Raw genomic sequence first — 23,486 nt, 5'->3', positions numbered from 1 at the left:
AAAAAACCCAAAGAACCTTATCAAGCACAATTTTGCTTTTGTAATACCATGCTACTTGTTTGATCATACTCATATTTCCTAAGTGCATACGGAATTAAGTAAAAAAGTCTTACTACAATTTTACAGTGCAATGGTAAATCCTCACCTAGAGTAGTGTGTGCAATTTTGGTCTCCTTACCCAAGGAAGGCCATACCTCTTGTCCTAGCGGAAATCCATTTTGATATATACTTTTTCAAGCTCCTCCTTCCCTCCACTACCTCCCCGCCCAAGCACCAGTCTCTAACGTCTTCGCATGTTTTGCTTTGAGAGAACATTAACCTTTATAGGGATAGTGCAGGGGTCCGGGATGTCTCTGGTCGAGTCTCTGGTCGAGTCCCAGAAATCCTGAAGGGGGAAGGAGAGGAGCCCAAGGTCGTGATGCATATAGGTACTGCTGACATCGGTAGGAAGAGGGAAGGGGTCATGAAAAGAGAATATAGGGAGTTGGGTAGACAGCTGAGAAAGAGGAATGCAAAGGTAGTAATCTCGGGATTGCTGCCTGTGCCGCGGGAGAGTGAGAACAGGAATCGGTGGAGAATTAATGCGTGGCTGAGGGACTGGAGCAAGGGACAAGGATTTGGGTACTTGGATCATTGGGACCTCTTTAGGGGCAGGTGTGACCTGTTTAAAAAAGACGGGTGGCACTTGAATCCCAGGGGGACCAATATCCTGGCGGGAAGGTTGGCTAAGGCTACTGGTGAGACTTTAAACTAGAAAGGTTGGGGGGAGGGAATCGAAATGAGGGGACTGAGAGCGAGGAGGTTAGCTCGCAAATAGATAAGGAATGTAGACAGGGTAAGAGGGAGGTTAGACGAGTGAGGGAGAAGGGAAGTGCTCAGGCTGAAGGTCTGAGATGTGTCTATTTTAATGCCAGGAGTGTAGTGAATAAAGTGGATGAGCTTGGAGCGTGGATTGCTGCTTCGAATTGTGATGTGGTGGCCATTACGGAGACTTGGATGTCTCAGGGACAGGACTGGGTGCTTCAGGTGCCAGGTTTTAGATGTTTCAGGAAGGACAGGGAGGGAGGCAAGAGAGGGGGGGGAGTGGCACTGTTGATCAGGGATAGTGTCACGGCTGTAGAGAAGGTGGACGCCGTGGAGGGACTGACTACGGAATCTCTGTGGGTGGAGGTTAGGAATAGGAAGGGGTCGGTAACTTTGCTGGGTGTTTTCTATAGGCCGCCCAATAGTAACAGAGATGTTGAGGAGCAGATGGGGAAACAGATCCTGGAGAGATGTAGGAATAACAGAGTTGTCGTGATGGGAGATTTTAATTTCCCAAACATAGATTGGAATATCCCTAGGGCTAGGGGTTTGGATGGAGAGGAGTTTGTTAGGTGTGTCCAGGAGAGTTTCCTGACACAGTATGTGGATAAGCCTACTAGAGGAGAGGCTGTTCTTGATCTGGTGCTGGCTAATGAACCTGGACAGGTGGAGGATCTCTCGGTGGGTGAACATCTTGGGGATAGCGATCATAATTCTATCTCCTTCACGATAGCATTGGAAAGAGATAGGGTCAGGCAGGCTAGGAAAGTGTTTCTCTGGAGTAAAGGGAAATACAGTGTCATCAGGGAGGAAATTAGACGGGTAAATTGGAAGGAGGCATTCTTGGGGAAAAGTACCGAAGGAAAGTGGAGGATTTTCAAGGAATGTTTGTCTGGAGCTCTGCATGACAACGTTCCGATGAGACAGGGGGGTGTTGGTAGGGTACGGGAACCGTGGTGCACGAAGGTTGTGATGAACCTGGTGAATAAGAAAAGAGAGGCGTACAGAAGGTTCAGAGAGCTAGGAGGTGTTAAGGATTTAGAGGAGTATACGCGATGTAGGAAGGAGCTTAAGAAGGAAATTAGGAGAGCGAGAAGGGGTCATGAGAAGACCTTGGCGGGTAAGATTAAGGAGAATCCCAAGGCTTTCTACAAATATGTCAAGAGTAAAAGGATGAGATGTGAAGGCATAGGACCCTTAAAAGGTGAAGGGGGAAAAGTTTGTGCGGAACCGTTAGAAATGGCGGAGCTGCTTAATGAATACTTTACCTCGGTATTCACGGTGGAAAGGGATCTGGGTGGTTGTACTGCTGGATTGCGGAGGACAGAAAGGATCGAGCATGTGGACATAAAGAAAGAGGATGTGTTGGAACTATTGAATGGCATCAAGGTTGGTAAGTCGCCGGGACCGGATGGGATGTACCCCAGGTTACTGTGGGAGGCGAGGGAGGAGATTGCGGAGCCTTTGGCGATGATCTTTGCATCGTCGATGGAGACGGGAGAGGTTCCGGAGGATTGGAGGATTGCGGATGTGGTCCCTATATTCAAGAAAGGGAACAGGGACAGCCCGGGAAATTACCGACCGGTGAGTCTAACCTCAGTGGTTGGTAAGTTGATGGAGAGGATCCTGAGAGACAGGATTTATGATCATCTAGAGAAGTTTAGTATGATCAAAAGTAGTCAGCACGGCTTTGTCAGGGGCAGGTCGTGCCTTACGAGCCTGGTTGAGTTCTTTGAAAATGTGACCAAGCACATTGACGAAGGAAGGGCGGTGGATGTGGTCTATATGGACTTCAGCAAAGCGTTCGATAAGGTCCCCCATGCAAGACTTCTTGAGAAAGTGAGAGGGCATGGGATCCAAGGGGCTGTTGCCTTGTGGATCCAGAACTGGCTTGCCTGCAGAAGGCAGAGAGTGGCTGTGGAGGGGTCTTTCTCTGCATGGAGGTCAGTGACCAGTGGAGTGCCCCAGGGATCTGTTCTGGGACCCTTGCTGTTTGTCATTTTCATAAATGACCTGGATGAGGAAGTGGAGGGATGGGTTGGTAAGTTTGCTGACGACACCAAGGTAGGTGGTGTTGTGGATAGTTTGGAGGGATGTCAGAAGTTGCAGCGAGACATAGATAGAATGCAAGACTGGGCGGAGAAGTGGCAGATGGACTTCAACCCGGATAAGTGTGTAGTGATCCATTTTGGCAGATCCAATGGGATGGAGCAGCAGTATAAAATGAAGGGTACCATTCTTAGCAGTGTAGAGGATCAGAAGGACCTTGGGGTCCGGGTCCATAGGACTCTTAAATCGGCCTCGCAGGTGGAGGATGCGGTCAAGAAGGCGTATGGCGTACTAGCCTTCATTAATCGAGGGATTGAGTTTAGGAGTCGGGAGATAATGCTGCAGCTTTATAGGACCCTGGTTAGACCCCACTTGGAGTACTGCGCGCAGTTCTGGTCACCTCATTACAGGAAAGATGTTGAAGCCATTGAAAGGGTGCAGAGGAGATTTACAAGGATGTTGCCTGGATTGGGGGGCATGCCTTATGAGGATAGGTTGAGGGAGCTTGGTCTCTTCTCCCTGGAGAGACGAAGGATGAGAGGTGACCTGATAGAGGTTTACAAGATGTTGAGGGGTCTGGATAGGGTGGACTCTCAGAGGCTATTTCCAAGGGCTGAAATGGTTGCTACGAGAGGACACAGGTTTAAGGTGCTGGGGGGTAGGTACAGGGGGGATGTCAGGGGTAAGTTTTTCACTCAGAGGGTGGTGGGTGAGTGGAATCGGCTGACGTCGGTGGTGGTGGAGGCAAACTCGTTGGGGTCTTTTAAGAGACTTCTGGATGAGTACATGGGATTTAATGGGATTGAGGGCTATAGATAGGCCTAGAGGTGGGGATGTGATCGGCGCAACTTGTGGGCCGAAGGGCCTGTTTGTGCTGTGACTTTCTATGTTCTATGTTCTATGTTTATTCGTTGATGAACACAGTCTGCAAACTGACCTTTACGCCACTATTAAGACTGCCTTAGTCTTTAACACTACCATTAGCACTTCCGTTGTCTTGTGTCCATGACATATTTGTTAAATCTCTCCTGATCTACTTTCACTGACCTTCTATTTTGCTCCACCCTCTCCAACAATATAACAGCCGTGACATTTCTACCTCTCTTCAGTCCTAAAATCCACTCATGATTCTCACCTTCTACTGCGCATGCGCATTGCTGCCACCAAGATGGCGGCCGTGTCCCGGGTCTGTCATTAAAAAAAGTCGTAGCGTCTCTTACTGACAACGTAGAACTGATTGCTTCTTATTTGGATTGTGAATCCTCCAGAAGGTGTTTATGAAACTTCCCAGTCCACTCACCGGCTCTGTTCCTCTCCTGTCCGGAGCTCATGTCTCCTCACAAACACCACGACACCGCCTCCATTCCATTCGCCTACAGCGTCCACTCCACGCCTGCGCAGCGGGCACCATCAGTCAGACTACGACCCCGCCCCTCCTTCACTCCGATTGGTTGGAGGACCAGCCGCTCCCGCTCGGTCCTCCAGCCCCGCCCACTCTCATTGTTCTGGAATCTCACTCTGCCGCTTCCGGTTTCAGCCCAGCAGCAACTTCAACCAAAGACCCAACTGGGAAAAGGTGAATATTTCCGCATGTTTAAAATCAGTAATGAAGTCATTAAATATAAATTGATAAAAGCAAAATACTGCGGATGCTGGAATCTGAAACAAAAACACAAAATGCTGAAAATCTCAGCAGGTCTGACAGTATCTGTGTAGAGTGGAAAGACAGTAAGAAGTCTCACACCAGGTTAAAGTCCAACAGGTTTATTTGGCAGCAAAATCCACTAGCTTTCAGAGCGCTGCTCCTTCGTCAGGTAAGTGGGAGTTCTGTTCACAAACAGGGCATATAAAGACACAAACTCAATTTACAAAATAATGGTTGGAATGCGAATCTTTATAGGTAATCAAGTCTTCAAGGCCCAGGCAAGTCGTGGGGGTTACAGATAATGTGACAAGATCCCGATTGAGGCCATCCTCATGTGTGCGGAACTTGGATATCAGTCTCTGTTCAGCACTGATAGCCAAGTTCCGCACACATGAGGACGGCCTCAATCGGGATCTTGGGTTCATGTCACACTATCTGTAACCCCTACGACTTGCCTGGGCTTGCAAAATCTCACTAACTGTCCTGTCTGGAGATAATACACATCTCTTTAACCTGTGCTTAACGCTCTCTCCACTCTCATTGTCTGTACCTTTAAGACTTGATTACCTATAAAGATTCGCATTCCAACCATTATTTTGTAAATTGAGTTTGTGTCTTTATATGCCCTGTTTGTGAACAGAACTCCCACTTACCTGACGAAGGAGCAGCGCTCCGAAAGCCAGTGGATTTTGCTACCAAATAAACCTGTTGGACTTTAACCTGGTGTTGTGAGACTTCATAGAATCATAGAAACCCTACAGTGCAGAAGGAGGCCATTCGGCCCATCGAGTCTGCACCGACCACAATCCCACCCACGCCCTACCCCTTTTTACTGTGTTTACCCCAGTCCAACACCAGCATCTCCACACCAGAGAGAAAAGAGCCAACGTTTTGAGTCCAGATGACCCTTCGTTAAATTGTTGTGAGCTGCATTATTTGTTAGAATGAGAGTGACGGAGTGGGATTGATCCACAGCCAGTGTCACCAGATTGAGGACAGGAGGGGAGAGAATCTGGAGAGAAGAAAAGAATCAGGAGAAGACTAGAAACTGAATCTGGAGCAATGAGCAGAGAGGGAAAAGCGTGTGTGGGGCACAGAATTGTTAGCTCTGAATTTCTGTCCTGTACTTACACTGATAACTTCTGTAAACTCCTTTTGCAGGGAGTTCGAGGGAGAGAAGTTCCAGATGGGAAAGTCAGAACAAACATCATATCAAAATCTGACAGTCACTTGATTCATCAGGACCTGAATATCATCGACTTCTGAATGTGGAAGGAGAAATGTTTGTCTGTTCTATCTGTGGGGAAAGATTTTAAACGTCAGTGTGACTGAAAAAGCACTGAGACACACACACACCTGAGTGAGAGTGTTCCAGTGAACTGACTGTGGAAAGAGCTTTAACCAGTTACACAGCCTGAAAAAACATCATACCATTCACAGTGCGGAGAAATGTACATGTGTTCTGTGTGAGGCTCCAACTGATCATCCAACCTGGAGAGACAAATTAATAATTGAATCACGGAGAAAGCGTGGACATATGGTGATTGTGGGATGGGATTAATTTTCCCTTTTAAACTGGGACATGATCAATGCAGTCACACTGGGGAGGGACCTTTCACCTTCTCCATGTGTGGAGATGGATTTACTCAGTTATCCAGTCTGTTGACACGCCAGCCAGTTCATACCCAGGAGAGGCCGTTCAGATGTTCCACATGTGGGAAGGACTCATATGACCTCCTGGCTCATGAGCAAGTTCACACTGAGGAGAGCGCATTCACCAGGCCTGTGTGTGGCAACGGATTCACTCAGTCATGCCAGCTCACTGAACATCAACATGTACACAGTGATCAGAGACTTTTTAAATGTTCTGACTGCGAGAAGAGCTTTAAAAGCAAGAAGTATCTGCAAATACACCAGCGACTTCACACTGGGAAGAGACTGTTCATCTGCTCTGAGTGTGGGAAGAGATTTGTTCAGTCATTTGACTTGCTAATGCACCAGTGACGTCACACTGGGGTGAGGCCATTCACTTGCTGTGTGTGTGAAAAGGGATTCACTCAACCCCACCAGCGAGTTCACACTGAGGAGAGGCCATTTATTTGCTGTGTGTGTGGGAAGGGATTCACTCAGACATCCCACCTTGTGACACACCAGCGAGTTCACACTGGGAACAGACCATTCATCTGCTCTGAGTGTGGGAAGGGATTCACTCAGTCATACCAGCTTCTGTTGCACCAGCGAGTTCACATTGGAGAGAGGCCATTCACCTGCTCAGTGTGTGCTAATGAATTCATTCAGTCATCAGACAGTCTGGTGCACCAACAAGTTCATACTAAGGGGAGGCCATTCACCTGCTCCGTATGTGGGAAGGGATTCACTCAGTCATCCCATCTGCTGAGGCACCAGTGAGTTCACACTGGGGAGAGGCCGTTCACCTGCTCAATGTGTGGGAAGGGATTCAATTAGTCATCACACCCTGTGACACACCAGCAAGTTCACAAATGACTGCAAGAATTAGATTCTGCTTTTAATCATATTGAAGACTAAATGTGTGGGTTAATCTTGATGTGTGTAAGAAAGCCACTCTCTTCCATGGTTTAGAGCTCCTAGATATGGAACAGAAGCTCCTTTACAACTATGTTTAGAGTCAGGAAGATTGCTGGAAACATGATGTCAAATCAGAGATTGGTGTAAAACTGGGATCTGTTCCTGACTGAAAGTAAAATGGTAAGAAGTCTCACAACACCAGGTTAAAGACCAAATAAACCTGTTGGACTTTAACCTGGTGTTGTGAGACTTCTTACCATGTTCACCCCAGTCCAACGCCGGCATCTCCACATCAAAAGTAAAACGGCAGGTTTAACTTTACAGTCTGAAAATAGTGATAGAAACTGACTGTTGAAATCTGTCAACATTAGAAAACTATTTATAAATAATTTGAGGGTTCTTTACAGTTGGGATCTTTCTCTGTTCTGTCCACTCAGGGTATTAGATAACAGACTTTCTCCTTGAATATCCAGCTGGAGTATTTGGCCCTGATGTGTTTCTTTGTTCATCTTATTGACTCTAAATATTGAGCCTTGTGGTTTCAGACACCAGGTAATCAAATTCCCAACAACAGATTGTCTTTTATTGACTTTATTAACAGCACTGCAATAATACAGACAGAGTAATTCCTCACATGGTTCCAGTACTCAGTGAAGTACTTTTTAAAAATTCATTCATGGGATGTGGATGTCACTGGCTTGGCCAGCATTTAGTACCCACCCTAATTACCCTTGACCTGAGCGGATTGCTAGGCCATTGCAGAGGGCATTTAAGAGTCAACCACGTTGCTGTGGATCTGGAGTCAAAGATGTGCCAGACCAGGTAAGGACGGCAGATTTCCTTCCCTAAACACATTAGTGAACCAGATGGGTTTTTTTTACAACAATCGACAACAGTTTCCTGGTCATGAGACTTTTAACTCCAGATTTTTATTGAATTCAGATTTCACCACCTGCCGTGGTGGGATTCGAACCCTGGTCCCCAAAGTATTACCTGGGACTCTTGATTACTAGTCCAGCGACAATATCACTCTGCCACTGCCTGCCTTTTATATGAAATTTATCTGCATCTCCGAGCCTGTAATGGTGTATTGGTCTGTAATTTTAACAATCTAATTCAATATTCCTTCTGTAATATCCTGTCTACCACTTTCCTGTTACCTGATGAATTTGTTAATTGTTATTATCACTGGATTGTCACAGTTTCCATGTGTTTAACATGATTAGTTAGTCTGTACCTGAATTTTATGATTTTTTAATGCAAGTTACACAGCAATTCAGCCTATTGGCTGTGAGCCTGTTCCTTGAATGAAATATCATTTGACTTAAAATTTACCCAGTCTGGAGAACAGAGATAATACAGTGGATTCAGAACTCTCTCCTCCCCAGCTCTGATCGAACAAGCTGCAGTTACACTGGAGATATTTATGTTTAAATTGTTCACTACAGTTGTGATCTGACCCTGTTCAAACTGTAACCAGAATGATATCTGTGCATTGTTCTGAGTGTGAGCACAAGAACGTGTCACTGTCACAAACAGATACCATTTCCTTCGTTCACACCTCCACACAAATACCAGCCCTTTACACACTCCTTTTCTACACAACCACAGCAACATGAGCAAGGATGTGAGGCTCATTACTATTCATCCACATTTCATAACAGCAAAGGCTCCACAGTACAGGAGCACACTGACCGTATAAGAGCCTCATCAGCCTGCAGGCTCCTGTTAAATACAGAGCAGTACAGGAACACACTGACAGTGTAACACAGCCTCATAAGCCTGCAGGCTCCTGTTAAATACAGAGCAGTACAGGAACACACTGACAGTGTAACACAGCCTCATAAGCCTACAGGCTCCTGTTAAATACAGAGCAGTACAGCAGTACATCAGTGACAAAAACGGTTGATGAAGGAAGGGCCGTGGATGTCGTCTATATGGATTTCAGTAAGGCATTTGACAAAGTCCCACATGGCAGGTTGGTTAAGAAGGTTAAGGCTCATGGGATACAAGGAGAAGTGGCAAGATGGGTGGAGAACTGACTTGGCCATAGGAGACAGAGGGTAGTGGTCGAAGGGTCTTTTTCCGGCTGGAGGTTTGTGACCAGTGGTGTTCCGCAGGGCTCTGTACTAGGACCTCTGCTATTTGTGATATATATAAATGATTTGGAAGAAGGTGTAACTGGTGTAATCAGCAAGTTTGCGGATGACACGAAGATGACTGGAATTGCGGATAGCGAAGAGCATTGTCGGGCAATACAGCAGGATATAGATAGGCTGGAAAATTGGGCGGAGAGGTGGCAGATGGAGTTTAATCCGGATAAATGCGAAGTGATGCATTTTGGAAGAAATAATGTAGGGAGGAGTTATACAATAAATGGCAGAGTCATCAGGAGTATAGAAACACAGAGGGACCTAGGTGTGCAAGTCCACAAATCCTTGAAGGTGGCAACACAGGTGGAGAAGGTGGTGAAGAAGGCATATGGTATGCTTGCCTTTATAGGATGGGGTATAGAGTATAAAAGCTGGAGTCTGATGATGCAGCTGTATAGAACGCTGGTTAGGCCACATTTGGAGTACTGCGTCCAGTTCTGGTCGCCGCACTACCAGAAGGACGTGGAGGCATTGGAGAGAGTGCAGAGAAAGTTTACCAGGATGTTGCCTGGTATGGAGGGTCTTAGCTATGAGGAGAGATTGGGTAGACTGGGGTTGTTCTCCTTGGAAAGACGGAGAATGAGGGGAGATCTAATAGAGGTATACAAGATTATGAAGGGTATAGATAGGGTGAACAGTGGGAAGCTTTTTCCCAGGTCGGAGGTGACGATCACGAGGGGTCATGGGCTCAAGGTGAGAGGGGCGAAGTATAACTCAGATATCAGAGGGACATTTTTTACACAGAGGGTGGTGGGGGCCTGGAATGCGCTGCCAAGTAGGGTGGTGGAGGCAAGCACGCTGACATCGTTTAAGACTTACCTGGATAGTCACATGAGCAGCCTGGGAATGGAGGGATACAAACGATTGGTCTAGTTGGACCAAGGAGCGGCACAGGCTTGGAGGGCCGAAGGGCCTGTTTCCTGTGCTGAACTGTTCTTTGTTGTTCTAGCAGCACACTGACAGTGTAAGAGTCTCATTAGTCTGCAGGCTACTGTTGAGTACAGAGCAGTACATCAGCACACTGACAGTTAACACTGTTTCAGAGGCCTGCAGGCTCTTGTTAAAAACAGAGAAGTGCAGGAACACACTGACAGTGTAACACAGTCTCATCAGCCTGCAGGTTCCTGTTAAATTTGCTGAGACGATTTCAATTTAAACCAGGTTTGCAGGCATCATGTTCCATTCACATGTCAAAGAAGAGAGAGATGTTTTGGGACAGGGGTGAAGTCCAAGCAGACTTGTTTTTGGCTTTTTTGATCACAGGACTGTGACCGATAACTTCCCTGGATCCCAGCGCCAGGAAAGACACTCTGGAAAATATGGGAGCTGAGAATTGTCCATGAGAATAACCAAAGGCGTGAGAACTGAAATAATCTCGAGTTCGAAATGAGAAAATGAAGCTGGTAGCAGGACATCAAGTCTCCTCTTCCATTGGAGAAATATTAACACAGCACTGCGCATTTCCATAAAAACTGACTTAGTGACATTTATCTAGAATATCAATAACTCCTAGAACAGGGTTGGAGTTTAACATGAGCAGAAACACACAATGGAAGTGATTGACAGAATCCCACCCTTGCACAGAAACTTACTGATGTCTCAATAGCTGTGGTGACTGAATAAGTCCCTTCCCACAGACAGAGCAGGTGAGCATCCACTCTTCAACACGAATGCATTGGTGTGTCTGCAACTCACTCTTCTCTCATTCGTAATGTTTAAAAAGAAATTTTTCAGTGTGAACATGTTGATGCAAACTGAGAGTGTCTCACCGAGTGAATTCCTTCCCACACTTGGAGCAAGGGAACGGCCTCTCCCCAGTGTGAACTCGCTGATGCCTCAGCAGAGTGGATGACTGAATGAATCCTTTCCCACACACTGAGCAGGTGAACGGCCTTTTTCCTGTGTGAGTCTGCTGATGTCTCATCAGGGTGGCTGACTGAGTGAATCCCTTCCCACACACAGAGCAGATGAATGGCCTCTCTCCAGTGTGTGTGTGTTGGTGTTGTTTCAAGTGCTTTTTGCTCTTAAAGCTCTTCTCACAGTTGGAACATTTTAAATGTCTCTTATTGGAATGAGAGCGTTGGTGTGACTGCAGGTGTTGTGACTGTACAAAACCTTTTCCACACACACAGCAGATGAACGGTCTCTCTCCTGTGTGACTGCGACGATGAGTTTCGAGATGGGAAGGATAATTGAATCCCTTCCCACAGTCCTCACATTTCCAAGGTTTCTCCATAGTGCCAGTGTCCTTGTGTCTCTCCAGGTTGGATGATCAGTTGAAGTCTTGTCCACACACAGAACATATGTACAGTTTCTCCCAGCTGTGAATGGTGTGATGTTTTTTCAGGCTGTGTAACTGGTTTAAGCTTTTTCCACAGTCAGTTCACTGGAACACTCTCACTCGGGTGTGTGTGTGTCTCAGTGCTTTTCCAGTCACACTGATGTTTGAAATTTTCTCCTCCAGGCAGAACAGACAAACATTTCTCCTTCCACATTCAAAGTCTCAGGATATTCAGGTCCTAATAAATCGATACTCAGTCTGATTTTTATGTGATGTTTCCTCACCTCACCTGTAAAAGGAGTTAACAAAAATCGTCACAGTCAATCGAGATAGAAATTCAGTCCAAAGATGTGCGGGTTAGGTTGATTGGCCATGCAAAAAAAAAAATTGCCCTTCGTGTCCTGAGATGTGTAGTTTAGAGGGATTAGTGGGTAAATATGTAGGGATTTGGGGGTAGGGCCTGGGTGGGATTGTGGTCGGTGCAGACTCAATGGGCCGAATGGCCTCTTTCTGTACTGTAGGGTTTCTATGATTTCTATGAAATTCTGAACAGACAATTCTAGTTTCTCTGGAACTTTTTTTCCTCTCTCATTCCCCCAAATCTGTAAATCCCCGTCCCACACATTCTCCCTCCTCCCTGGGCTGAAATCCAAACCATTTCTTTCCTCCACTCCCAGTTTTCTCCCTCCCTCTCCTCTGTCTGGGTTCAGTTCTCCAGCTCCTGTCTGCAGACTGACAATAAAACCAATGGGTCTTATTGGGGGTGTTGGGGCCTCCAGCGGGTGTTTGTGAATCCTCCCCGCCCACCTCCCAGGGTTTCCTTCCTTCCCAGAGATCAGAGTCCTCATTGATTTGAGGCCAAAGTGTAACCTCTTATTTATTGTCCCCCTCCCCCATCCTCTGATGTGAACCATCCTCCAGTGGCTGAGCCAGGATGGGGCCGTTAACCTGGGCCTGTTCCCGGGAGGGAGGGAGGGAGAAGCCCCGCAGCTGCAAACCAGGGAGCTGACAATGATTCTGAAGGGTTTGCGGATCCACAAAGTGTTTCCAAATCCTCCCAGCCACCGCCGAACGCTGACTCCGCTTCTCCGGGACAAACAAGCGCCAAGGACAGCAATGACACTGCGCATGCTCCACATCACAATGCCCGGGGACTGATTGTCGGCAGCTCCGAACCAATGGGAAGAGGGGGCGGGGCTGGAGGACCGAGCGGGAGTGGCTGGTCCTCCAACCAATCGGAGTGAATGAGGGGCGGGGCTGGAGGACCAACGCTCAGATAAAACCTGGTGGGGGCGGAGTCAACATCGCAGCGGCGGAGCCGGCGGTTGGAGATTGGGGAGGATCCGCAAACCGTTCAGAATCATTGTCAGCTCCCTGGTTTGCAGCTGCGGGGCTTCTCCCTCCCTCCCTCCCTCCCTCCCGGGAACAGGCCCAGGTTAACGGCCCCATCCTGGTTTGGGAGCTGGAGCATGCGCAGTGCCTGCGGCAGACGGTAAGGAGCTCGAGCGAGCGGGTTTTAAATGGGGATTTTTATAGAGTCAGAGATTTACAGCCTGGAAACAGGCCCTTCGGCCCAACTTGTTCATGCTGCACTTTTTAAAACCCCTAAGCTGATCCCAATTGCCCGCATTTGGCCCATATCCCTCTGTACCCATCGTACCCATGTAACTGTCTCAATGCTTTTTAAAAGATAAAATTGTACCGGCCTCTACTACTACCTCTGGCAGCTTGTTCCAGACACTCACCACCCTCTGTGTGAACAAACTGCCCCTCTGGACACTTCTGTATCTCTCCCCTCTCACCTTAAACCTATGCCCTCTAGTTTTAGACTCTCCTACCTTTGGGAAAATATATTGACTATCTCGCTGATCTGTGCCCCTCATTATTTTATAGACCTCTATAAGGTCACCCCTCAGCCTCCTACGCTCCAGAAAAACAAGTCCCAGCCTCTCCTTATAACTCAAACCATCAAGTCCGGTAGCACCCCAGTCAATCTCTTCTGCACTCTCTCTAGTTTAATAATACCCTTTCTATAATAGGGTGACCAAAACTGCACACAGTATTCCAAGTGTGGCCTTATTGTTCTGACTTTTCCAACAGGGCTATTGAATTTATTGGATAGATCTTCCAGGCATACTGAGCTGAATGGTTTCCATCTGTGCTGTATCATTCTGTAAAACAATGAATATTCAGAATCAGGAAGGGACAGAACGAGAGGAATCAGTGACTGTGATTGAATCCAGCCAGAGTCAAGGGGAGAGAGAGGAGATAAAGTAAAAGTTTCTAAATCTCTGTAGTCCCACAGGACAATTTAACATAGCAGATCATCAATTTGCAATTTGTGTTTATTTTTTAAAATTAATTTATCTCAATAGCTAACAATGTTATTTTATATTCATTGAGGTTAAAATAGTGCTGCAGAGAAGGAGGTGCTGGAAGTCTTAAAGTACATCAAGGTAGATAAATCCCCAGGACTTGATGGAGTGGGAGGCTCGGGAGAAAATTGCAGGTCCTCTGGTGCCAGCAGGTTAGGTTGGTGTGGAAGCACTGGTCAGTGCCTTGGGCTGTGGCTCAGAGAGAGCGGGGCCCCCTGCACTGAGATACCCTGCCCTGCACAGCCCTGGGGGAAATGTGTCAGTGCCTCCCAGATAAGGATCCGCTTCACCGCCTCCTGCCCACTTGGGCCTGGAGTTAGTGCTGCCTGTGGGGAGGCAGGTGCCGCTCAGTGCCCTGAGAGTGGGGGAGCTGGGGCCTGCCTTCCTGACCCTCCCCTCCCCTCCCCTCCCTCTATCCAGCGCCTCCTTGTCATTCACACCAAGTCCTGGTAGCATCCTCGTAAAACTTCTCTGCACACTTTCTAGTTTAATATTATCCTTCCTATAATAGGGTGACCAGAACTGTACACAGTATTCCAAATGTGGTCTTACCAATGTCTTGTACAACTTCAACAAATTGTGCCAACTTCTGCATTCAATGTTCTGACCAATGAAACCAAGCATGCCAAATGCCTTCTTCACCACTCTGTCCATCTGTGACTCCACTTTCAAGGAGCTATGAACCTGTACCCCATGATCTTTGTTCTATAACTCTCCTGAACTGAGTAAGTCCTGCCCTGGTTCGATCTACCAAGATGCATCACCTCGCATTTATCCAAATTAAACTCCATCTGCCATTCGTCAGCCCACTGGTCCAATTGATCAAGATAACTCTTCACTGTCCATTATGCCACTAATCTTAGTGTCATCTGCAAACTTACTAACCACGCCGCCCATATTCTCATCCAAATCATGAATATAAATGCCAAATAACAGTGGACCCAGCACTGATCCCTGAGGCACACCGCTGGTCACAGTCCTCCCGTTTGAAAAACAATTCACTACAACCCATCCTCTGGCTTCTGTCAAGAAGTCATGATGTGGAGGTGCCGGCGTTGGACTGGGATGAACACAATAAGAAGTCTCACAACACCAGGTTAAAGTCCAACAGGTTTATTTGGTAGCAAATACCATAAGCTTTCAGAGCACTGCTCCATCTGACGAAGGAGCAGTGCTCCGAAAGCTTGTGGTATTGGCTACCAAATAAACCTGTTGGACTTTAACCTGGTGTTGTGAGACTACTTATTCTGTCAAGAAGCCAATTTTGTATCCATTTAGACACCTCACCCTGGATCCCGTGAGATTTAACCTTGTGTAACAACCTACCGTGTGGTACCTTGTCAAAGGCCTTGCTTAAAGTCTTTGTCGATAACATCAACTGCACTCCCCTCACCTACCTTCTTGGTTACCCCTTCAAAAAAAACTCAGTCAAGTTTGTGAGACATGATTTTCCACTCAAAGCTATGCAGAACTGTCCCTAATCAGTCCTTGCGTCTCTAAATGCCTGTGGATCAAAATACCCTCCAACAATTTACCCACCACAGATGTGAGGCTCACTGGCCTGTCGTTCCCAGGCTTTTCCCTGCAGCCCTTTTTAAACAAAGGCACAACATTTGCCACACTCCAATCTTCAGGCACCTCACCCGTGACTATCGATGATTCAAATATCTCAGCTCGGGGAACTGCAATTTCCTCCCTCGCCTCACACAATGTTCTGGGATACACTTCTTCAGGTCCTGGGGATTTATCTACCTTGATGCACTTTAAGACTTCGAGCACCTCCTTCTCTGTAATATGTACACTCCTCAAGACATCACTATTTCCCCAAGTTCCATGCTTTTCTCAACAGTAAATACTGATGAGAAATATTCATTATAGGATCTCACCCATCTCTTGTGGATCCTCACATAGGTGACCTTGTTGATCCTTAAGAGGCCCTACTCTCTCCCTTGTTACTCTTTTGCCCTTTATGTATTTGTAGAAGCTCTTTGGATTCTCCTTTGCCTTATCTGCCAAAACAATCTTCTGTCCCCTTTTTGCACTCCTGATTTATCGCTTAACTCTACTCCTACACCCCCTATACGCCAAGGGATTCACTTGATCCCAGCTCCCTATGCATGTCATCTGCCTCTTTCTTCTTCTTGACCAGGGCCTCAATATCCCGAGTCATCCAGGGTTCCCGACTTCTGCCAGCCTTGCCCTTCACTCTAAGAGGAGTGTGTTTACAAAGACTGAGTGCGGATGCAGAGCCCGAAATAAAACTGGAAACATAAATGGAGTTGGTGGGTGGGTGGTGAGGCTTTATAAACACCCGATGTTGGCCTCAATTAGCAAAGCAAATTCCTTGGGCCTTCCGGAGGCTTCAGGACCGAGTTAATATCCACCATCTTTATAGGGATCCACGTACTGCAAAGTGCCTGCGCATCCGCCATCTTTATTGAGGGTAATTTGGAACAACGCATGCACAGCCACCGTATTTCTTGGGGGTGAAACCAAATGAATAACCCACAGGGGACAAAAAAATCAGATTGATTTCATAACAAACTGTTGTTGAAAACCGGAATTGAGGGTTACAGCCAACAACAACTTCTATTGATAAAACACCATTAATATCAGGGTGGTTAACACTGCCTCTCAGCTCCAAGGACCCAGGTTCGATTCCAGCCTTGGGTCACTGTCTGTGTGGAGTTTGCACGTTATCCCTGTGATTGTGTGGGTTTCCTCTGGGTGCTCTGGTTTCCTCCCACTGTCCAAAGATGTGACGCTCAGAGGGATTGGCCATGCTATATTGCCCCTCCGTGTACAAAGATGTACAGGTAAGGTGGATTAGTGGGGTAAAAACATGGGTTACAGGTATAGATCAGGGGTAAAATATTCAGAGTTGGTGCAGACTTGATGGGCCAAATGCTTTCCTTCTGCACTGTAGGAATTCTTTGAGAAGTCATCCCTGTGCACTGAAGGTCTAGTCACTAATGGTGGAGTGATTAAAATAGGGAATGTGCAGGAAGCCAGAATTGGAGCAATGCTGGAGGTGATTCCAGAGATAGGGAAGAAAAGGCCTTGGAGTGATTTGGAAAAATTAGTTGTGAGGATGAATGAAAAATATGCAACATTTCATTTCGATCTCCTAGAATCCGACAGTGCAGAAGGAGGCCATTTGGCCCATCGAGTCTGCACTGACCACAATCCCGTCCACGCCCTATCCCCATTAGCCAATGCATTTACCTGAGCTAGTCCCCCTGACACTAGGGGTAATTTAGCATAGCCAATTCACCTAACCTGCACCTGTTTGGACTGTGGGAGGAAACCAGAGCACTTGGTGAAAACCCATGCAGACATGGGGAGAATGTGCAAACAGACTGTGACCCAAGCTGGGAATCAAACTTGGGTCCTTGGTGCTGTGAGGCAGCAGTGCTAACCACTGTGCCACCGTGCTGCCCTCAACTCAGGGAGGAGGGAGAGTGTGTGGGACATAGATTTACTGTTTTGGGGAACAAGAACAGAAAAGTTGTTCCCTTTGAAATTAGACTTGTCTGATCAGAATTTCTATCCTGGACTGACAGTAGTTTTGTAAACTCCTTTTGCAGGATATTTGAAGGGGAAGATTTACAGTCAGCAAAATGAAATCAAGTTTCATACCAAGATTTAACAGTTGCTCAATTCACCAGCACCTGAACACCATCAGCCTTTGAATGTGGAGTGTGGGAAAAGATGACTGGACTCAGCGTGACTGGAAAAGCACTGAGAGACACACACACACAACCGAATGAGAGTTTTCCAGTGAACAGCCTGTAAAAACATCACACCATTCACAGCAATGTGAATCTGTGCATGTGTTCTGTGTGGACGAGGCTTCAACTAATCACTCAATATGGAGAGACATGATGATACTGACACCATAGAGAAACCGTGGATATGTGGGGACTGTGGGAAAGCATTCACTTGCCCATCCAAACTGGAAACTCATCGACACACCCACACTGGGGAGAGACCCTTCAACTGCCCCATGTGTTGGAAGGAATTTACTCAATCATCCTGCCTAACATTACACCAGCGAGTTCAGAGAGACCGTACACTTGCTGTGTGTGGGAAGGGATTCGTCCAGATGTGTAACCGACAACTACACTGGAGAGTTCATACTGGGGAGAGGCCGTTCACCTGCTCCGTGTGGGAAGCGATTCATTAATTCATCCAACCTTGTGACACCAGAGAGTTCACACTAAGGAGAGGCTGTTCAGCTGCACTGACTGTGGAAAGAGCTTCAGACATTGATCCAGCCTCAAAGCACATCAGCGACTTCACACTGGGGAGAGACCATTCACCTGCTCAGAGTGTGGGAAGGGATTCACTACCTCCTCCCACCTGGTGACACACCAGCGACTTCACGAGTGAGTGCAGGGAGTGGATTCTGCTGTAGCTGCTGCTGTTAATCACATCCAGGAGTGAGCCACATTCATTCTGACATTTGAGGTTTGTTTCTGCTGATAATAATCCCTGTAACTGGGCTGGAGTTTAATATTCTGGATCTAGAGCTGATTGTGTTTTCAGGATTGCCATTTCCCTTTAAGAACTGCTGTCTGTGATCTTTCCCCATCAGTCAGGAACTCGCATCACCGCTTCTTTACAGTGCAGAAAGAAAATTCACCAGTTCCCTCATTTGCATCAAGCGGGTCAAAGATCCCTGAGATCTTAATGACTGCCCCCAATAAAGATGGCGATGTGTGGATGGGTGATCACCATCTTTGTAAGGGGCAAATTGTCAGTGAATGGGAGGGGCTTGTTCCCCATTGTTCAGAATGGAGACAACTTGTCCATCAAACTGCATCAACACTCTGAGTCCCAATGTCTTATTGAGGCAGTGTGTTGCCACAGAAGGTTAGAACTAAAGAAAAAATCACAAGATCTTTTATTTATATTTTAAGGGCAAGAGGGTAATCGGGAAAAGAGTAGGTTGGTTAGGAACCAATTGCCCATTAGACAACTTTGGTGTGGAGCCGGAAGATGTATTTGAGGTACTAAATGAGTATTTTGCATCTGTGTTCACTGTGTGGAAGGACAATGTAGGTACAGAAAGCAGGGACGGGTGTGTGATAGAATTGAACAAATTGTCATTGGTGGTGTGGTAAATAGCGAGGAGGACAACCTTGGATTACATGGAACACACAGAACATAGTACAGTACAGGCCCTTCGGCCCTTGATGTTGTGCTGAGCTTTGTCCAAAATCAAGCTATCCCACTCTCTATCATCCTGGTGTGCTCCATGAGCCTATCCAATAACCGCTTAAATGTTCCTAAAGTGTCTGACTCCACTATCACAGCAGGTAGTCCATTCCACACCCCAACCACTGAGTAAAGAATCAAACCCCTCCCCATTACCCACACATCAGTCAACCCACTTTCTCTCTCTTCCCCCCCCCCCCCCCCCCCCCCCCCCCCCCCCCCCACCACCACTGATCTGAGTCAGAGCCGTTGGAAACACTGAACGTGCCCTTCAGAAGCTGGAGAACCCGATTCAGACTTTTATTGAGCAGGTCCATTACGGTGCGGTTCCGGATTGGCAAACGCGGTGGTGAAGGGGGAAAGTTGGGCGGGCAGTTCATTCATTCAATTTAAATCGCCATTGCACCTGTTTTGGGCGCAAAGCGGATCACCGCCATTCCGGGTTTCGGTAAAGTGGCAATCTGCACGGACGCAGGTGCAGATCGTACCCGAGGGAGAGGGCACTGAGGAGGGCTGGTGCCCCAGTCAGGAGGGAGGGAGTGCCGGTGTTGGGGGCAGCAGCAGTGGGGAGGGGGACTTTACTCTTCCAGCTCTCTTGGGCGCAAACTAAGTCCAGGGTGTCTTTCCCCCCCCCCCCCCCCCCCCCCCCCTCCCCCCCGGTGCAGTCTTCCCTCCCGTAGGTGGAAAAAAGTAAAGAAAGAGTGTGTCTCCGTGTCCTCTTTCCCCCTCTCCCTCCAGGGAGAGAGCACCCTCCAGCGGACCGCAGGCAGGCGATAGCTCACCTTCCTCCCCTTCCCTCCTCCCTTCTTCCTTGCAGGAAGCCAACAATTCGGCAGAAACAATAGAAAACGGGCATCTCCAGCAAGCAAGCTCCAAGAAAGTGTGTTACTCACAGATGTTGCCCTCTTTTAAGGTCAAACCAAATAAACAAACTCAGGTTAAGTCAGGACAAAGTAAACGGGGCAGTTCCCCAAAAGGAGGGGGAACAGCCCGAACAGAAATCAAAGTACAAAGGAAACTTAAAGATCAATTTAAAATGTGATTATTAGGGTCAATAATGCACCCCAACCTCTGCGGTGCTCAACGGGCACGGAAAGCGTCAACCGCGCCCGTGGACACCGCACGCTCCCTCTCCAGGGACACCTGGCCGCGAACGTAGCTGCGGTAGAGGGGAAGACAGTCAGGGTGGACGGCCCCCTCGATCGCCTGCTGCCTGGACCGGTAAATGGCGTGTTTCGCCAGGCCCAGGAGCAGGTTCATGAGGAGGTCGCCATCCCGACCCTCCCCTCTCCGCACCGGGTCCGTAGATCAGGAGCGTGGGACTGAAGTGCAGACAAAACATCAATAAAAGGTTCTTTAGGAAAACATAAAAGGAGTGCAGCCTAAGACACTCAACATGGACATGGTCCACGGACTCCACAAGGCCACAGAAAGGGCAGTCTTCGGGGCCCGTGAACCAGTGAATCCTACGGTTGTGCGGAACTGCTGCATGCATCACCCTCCACCCCAGGTCCCCGACGTAATTGGGGGAGATCCCTCCGTAGAGGGACCTTTTATACACCTCTATTAAGTCTCCCCACATCCTCCGTCTTTCCAGGGAGAACAACCCCAGTTTATCCAATCTCTCCTCATAACTAAGCCGCTCCATACCAGGCAATATCCTGGTAAACCTCCTCTGGACTCTCTCCAAAACCTCCACGTCCTTCTGGTAGTGTGGCGACCAGAACTGGACGCAGTATTCCAAATGCGGCCGAACCAATGTTCTATACATCTGCAACATCAGACCCCAACCTTTATACTCTATGCCCTGTCCTATAAAGGCAAGCATGCCGTATGCTGCCTTCACCACCTTCTCCACCTGTGACGTCACCTTCAAGGATCTGTGGCCTTGCACACCCAGGTCCCTCTGCGTATCTACACCCTTTATGGTTCTGCCATTTATCGTATAGCTCCTCCCTACATTATTTCTACCAAAATGCATCACTTCGCATTCATCAGGATTGAACTCCATCTGCCATTTCTTTGCCCAAATTTCCAGCCTATCTATATCCTTCTGTAGCCTCTGACAATGCTCCTCACTATCTGCAAGTCCTGCCAATTTTGTGTCGTCCGCAAACTTACTGATCACCCCAGTTACACCTTCTTCCAGATCGTTTATATAAATCACAAACAGCAGAGGTCCCAATACAGAGCCCTGCGGAACACCACTAGTCACAGGCATCCAGCCGGAAAAAGACCCTTCCACTACCACCCTCTGTCTTCTGTGACCAAGCCAGTTCTCCACCCATCTAGCCACCTCCCCCTTTATCCCATGAGATCCAATCTTTTTCACCAGCCTACCATGAGGGACTTTGTCAAACGCTTTACTGAAGTCCATATAGACGACATCCACGGCCCTTCCCCCGTCAACCATTCCAGTCACATCTTCAACAACTTCCCCACCACGGATGTCAAGCTCACCGGCCTATAATTACCTGGGTTAAATAACGGGACCACATTAGCTATCCTCTGGGACCTCACCTGTGTCCAGTGACGAGACAAAGATTTGTGTCAGAGGCCCAGCGATTTCATCTCTCGTCTCCCTGAGCAGCCTTGGATAGATTCCATCAGGCCCTGGGGATTTGTCAGTCTTTATATTCTCTAACAAACCTAACACTTCCTCCCTTGTAATGGAGATTTTCTCCAACGGTTCAACACTCCCCTCAGACACTCCCAGTCAACACATCCCTCTCCTTTGTGAATACCGACGCAAAGTATTCATTTCGGATCTCCCCGACTTCTTTGGGCTCCAAGCATAATTCCCCACTTTTGTCCCTGAGGTCCAATTTTTTTTTCCCCTGACAACCCTTTTGTTCCTAACGTATGAATAAAATGCCTTGGGATTCTCCTTAATCCTGTCTGCCAAGGACATTTCGTGACCCCTTTTTGCCCTTCTAATTCCCTGTTTGAGTTCTTTCCTACTTTCTTTGTATTCCTCCAGAGCTCCCTCCGTTTTTAGCTGCCTGGACCTAACATACGCCTCTTTTCTTTTTGACCAGTCCCTCAATTTCCCTGGTTATCCACGGTTCTTGAATCCTATCCTTTTTTACGGGCACATGCCTGTCCTGTAGCCCTAACAACTGTTCCTTAAAAGACTCCCACATGCCAGATGTGGATTTACCCTCAAACAGCCTCTCCCAATCAAGAGCTGCCAATTTCTGCCTAATCCCACTAAAGTTAGCCTTCCCCCAATCCAACACCTTACCCTTGGGACACCACTCATCCTTTTCCATCGCTATCCTAAAGCTAACAATTGTGGTCACTATTTGTCACATGTTCCCCTACCGAAACTTTGAAGACCTGACCGGGCTCATTCCCCAGTACTAGGTCCAGTATAGCCCCCTCTCGAGTCGGGCTATCTACATATTGTTCCAAAGAACTCTCCTGTACGCATTTTACAAATTCCTCCCCATTCAGAGTCCCTGCTCTCAGCGATTTCCAGTCTATACCAGGGAAATTGAAGTCTCCCACTACAACAACCCTATTTTTCCTGCACCTATCCAGTATCTCCTGACATATCCGTTCTTCCACTTCCCTTGGGCTGTTGGGGGGCCTGTAGTATACCCCCAACATAGTGACTGCACTCTTCCTGTTTCTAAGCTCCACCCAGAGTGACTTGTTACACAACCCCTCTGAATTGTCCTCCTTCTGCACTGCTGTAATATGCTCTCCAACTAATACTGCTATTCCCCCACCTCTTTTGGCCCCTCCTCTGTCTCACCTAAAACACTTGTACCCCGGAATGTTCAGCTGCCAGTCCAGTCCCTCTTTCAACCAAGTCTCTGTCACTGCAACCACATCCAAATTCCTTGTGAGCATTAAGGCCCTAAGTTTGTCTGTCTTACCTGCTACGCTCCTTGCATTGAAGTATAAGCACTCCAGACCTCCAGGCCCAGTGAGGTCATCCTCCCCCAGAGTGCACTTCTTCTTTGCCAGCCTTGTCCCAGCCCCAAGCTCGTCCCCAGCCTCGACACTTGTAGACCTAATATTTTGATCCCCACCCCCCTGCCATACTAGTTTAAACCCCCCCCCCGAACTGCACTAGCAAAACTCCCAGCCAGGATATTCGTGCCCTTCCAACTTAGTTGTGACCCGTCCTCCTTGTACAGGTGCCATCCTCTCCTGAACTTCCCATTGATCTAGGAAAATGAAGCCCTCCCTCCTGGACCAGTCCTTTAGCCAAGCATTCAATTGTACTGACTCCCTATTCTTAGCCTCACTGGCACGAGGCATTGGGAGCAGACCAGCGATGGCCACCCTGGAGGCCCTACTTTTTAGTCTATTTCCCAACTCCCTGAATTGCTCTCGTAGGATCCCCCTGTGCTTCCTATCTACGTCATTTGCACCAGTGTGTACAATGACATCCGTTTCTT

The 23,486-nt window shown here is 47.7% G+C and overlaps 1 pseudogene; it reads left to right on the top strand.

Moving 5' to 3' along the window:
• The first annotated feature begins 4,443 nt into the window (after nucleotides 1-4,443).
• LOC144482862 (uncharacterized) overlaps nucleotides 4,444-23,486 on the top strand; it is a 58,131-nt pseudogene continuing 39,088 nt past the window's right edge.

Source organism: Mustelus asterias, unplaced genomic scaffold, assembly GCF_964213995.1.
Source record: "Mustelus asterias unplaced genomic scaffold, sMusAst1.hap1.1 HAP1_SCAFFOLD_43, whole genome shotgun sequence".
Classification (NCBI taxonomy): Eukaryota; Metazoa; Chordata; class Chondrichthyes; order Carcharhiniformes; family Triakidae; genus Mustelus; species Mustelus asterias.
This window is presented reverse-complemented; position numbering and strand designations above follow the sequence as displayed.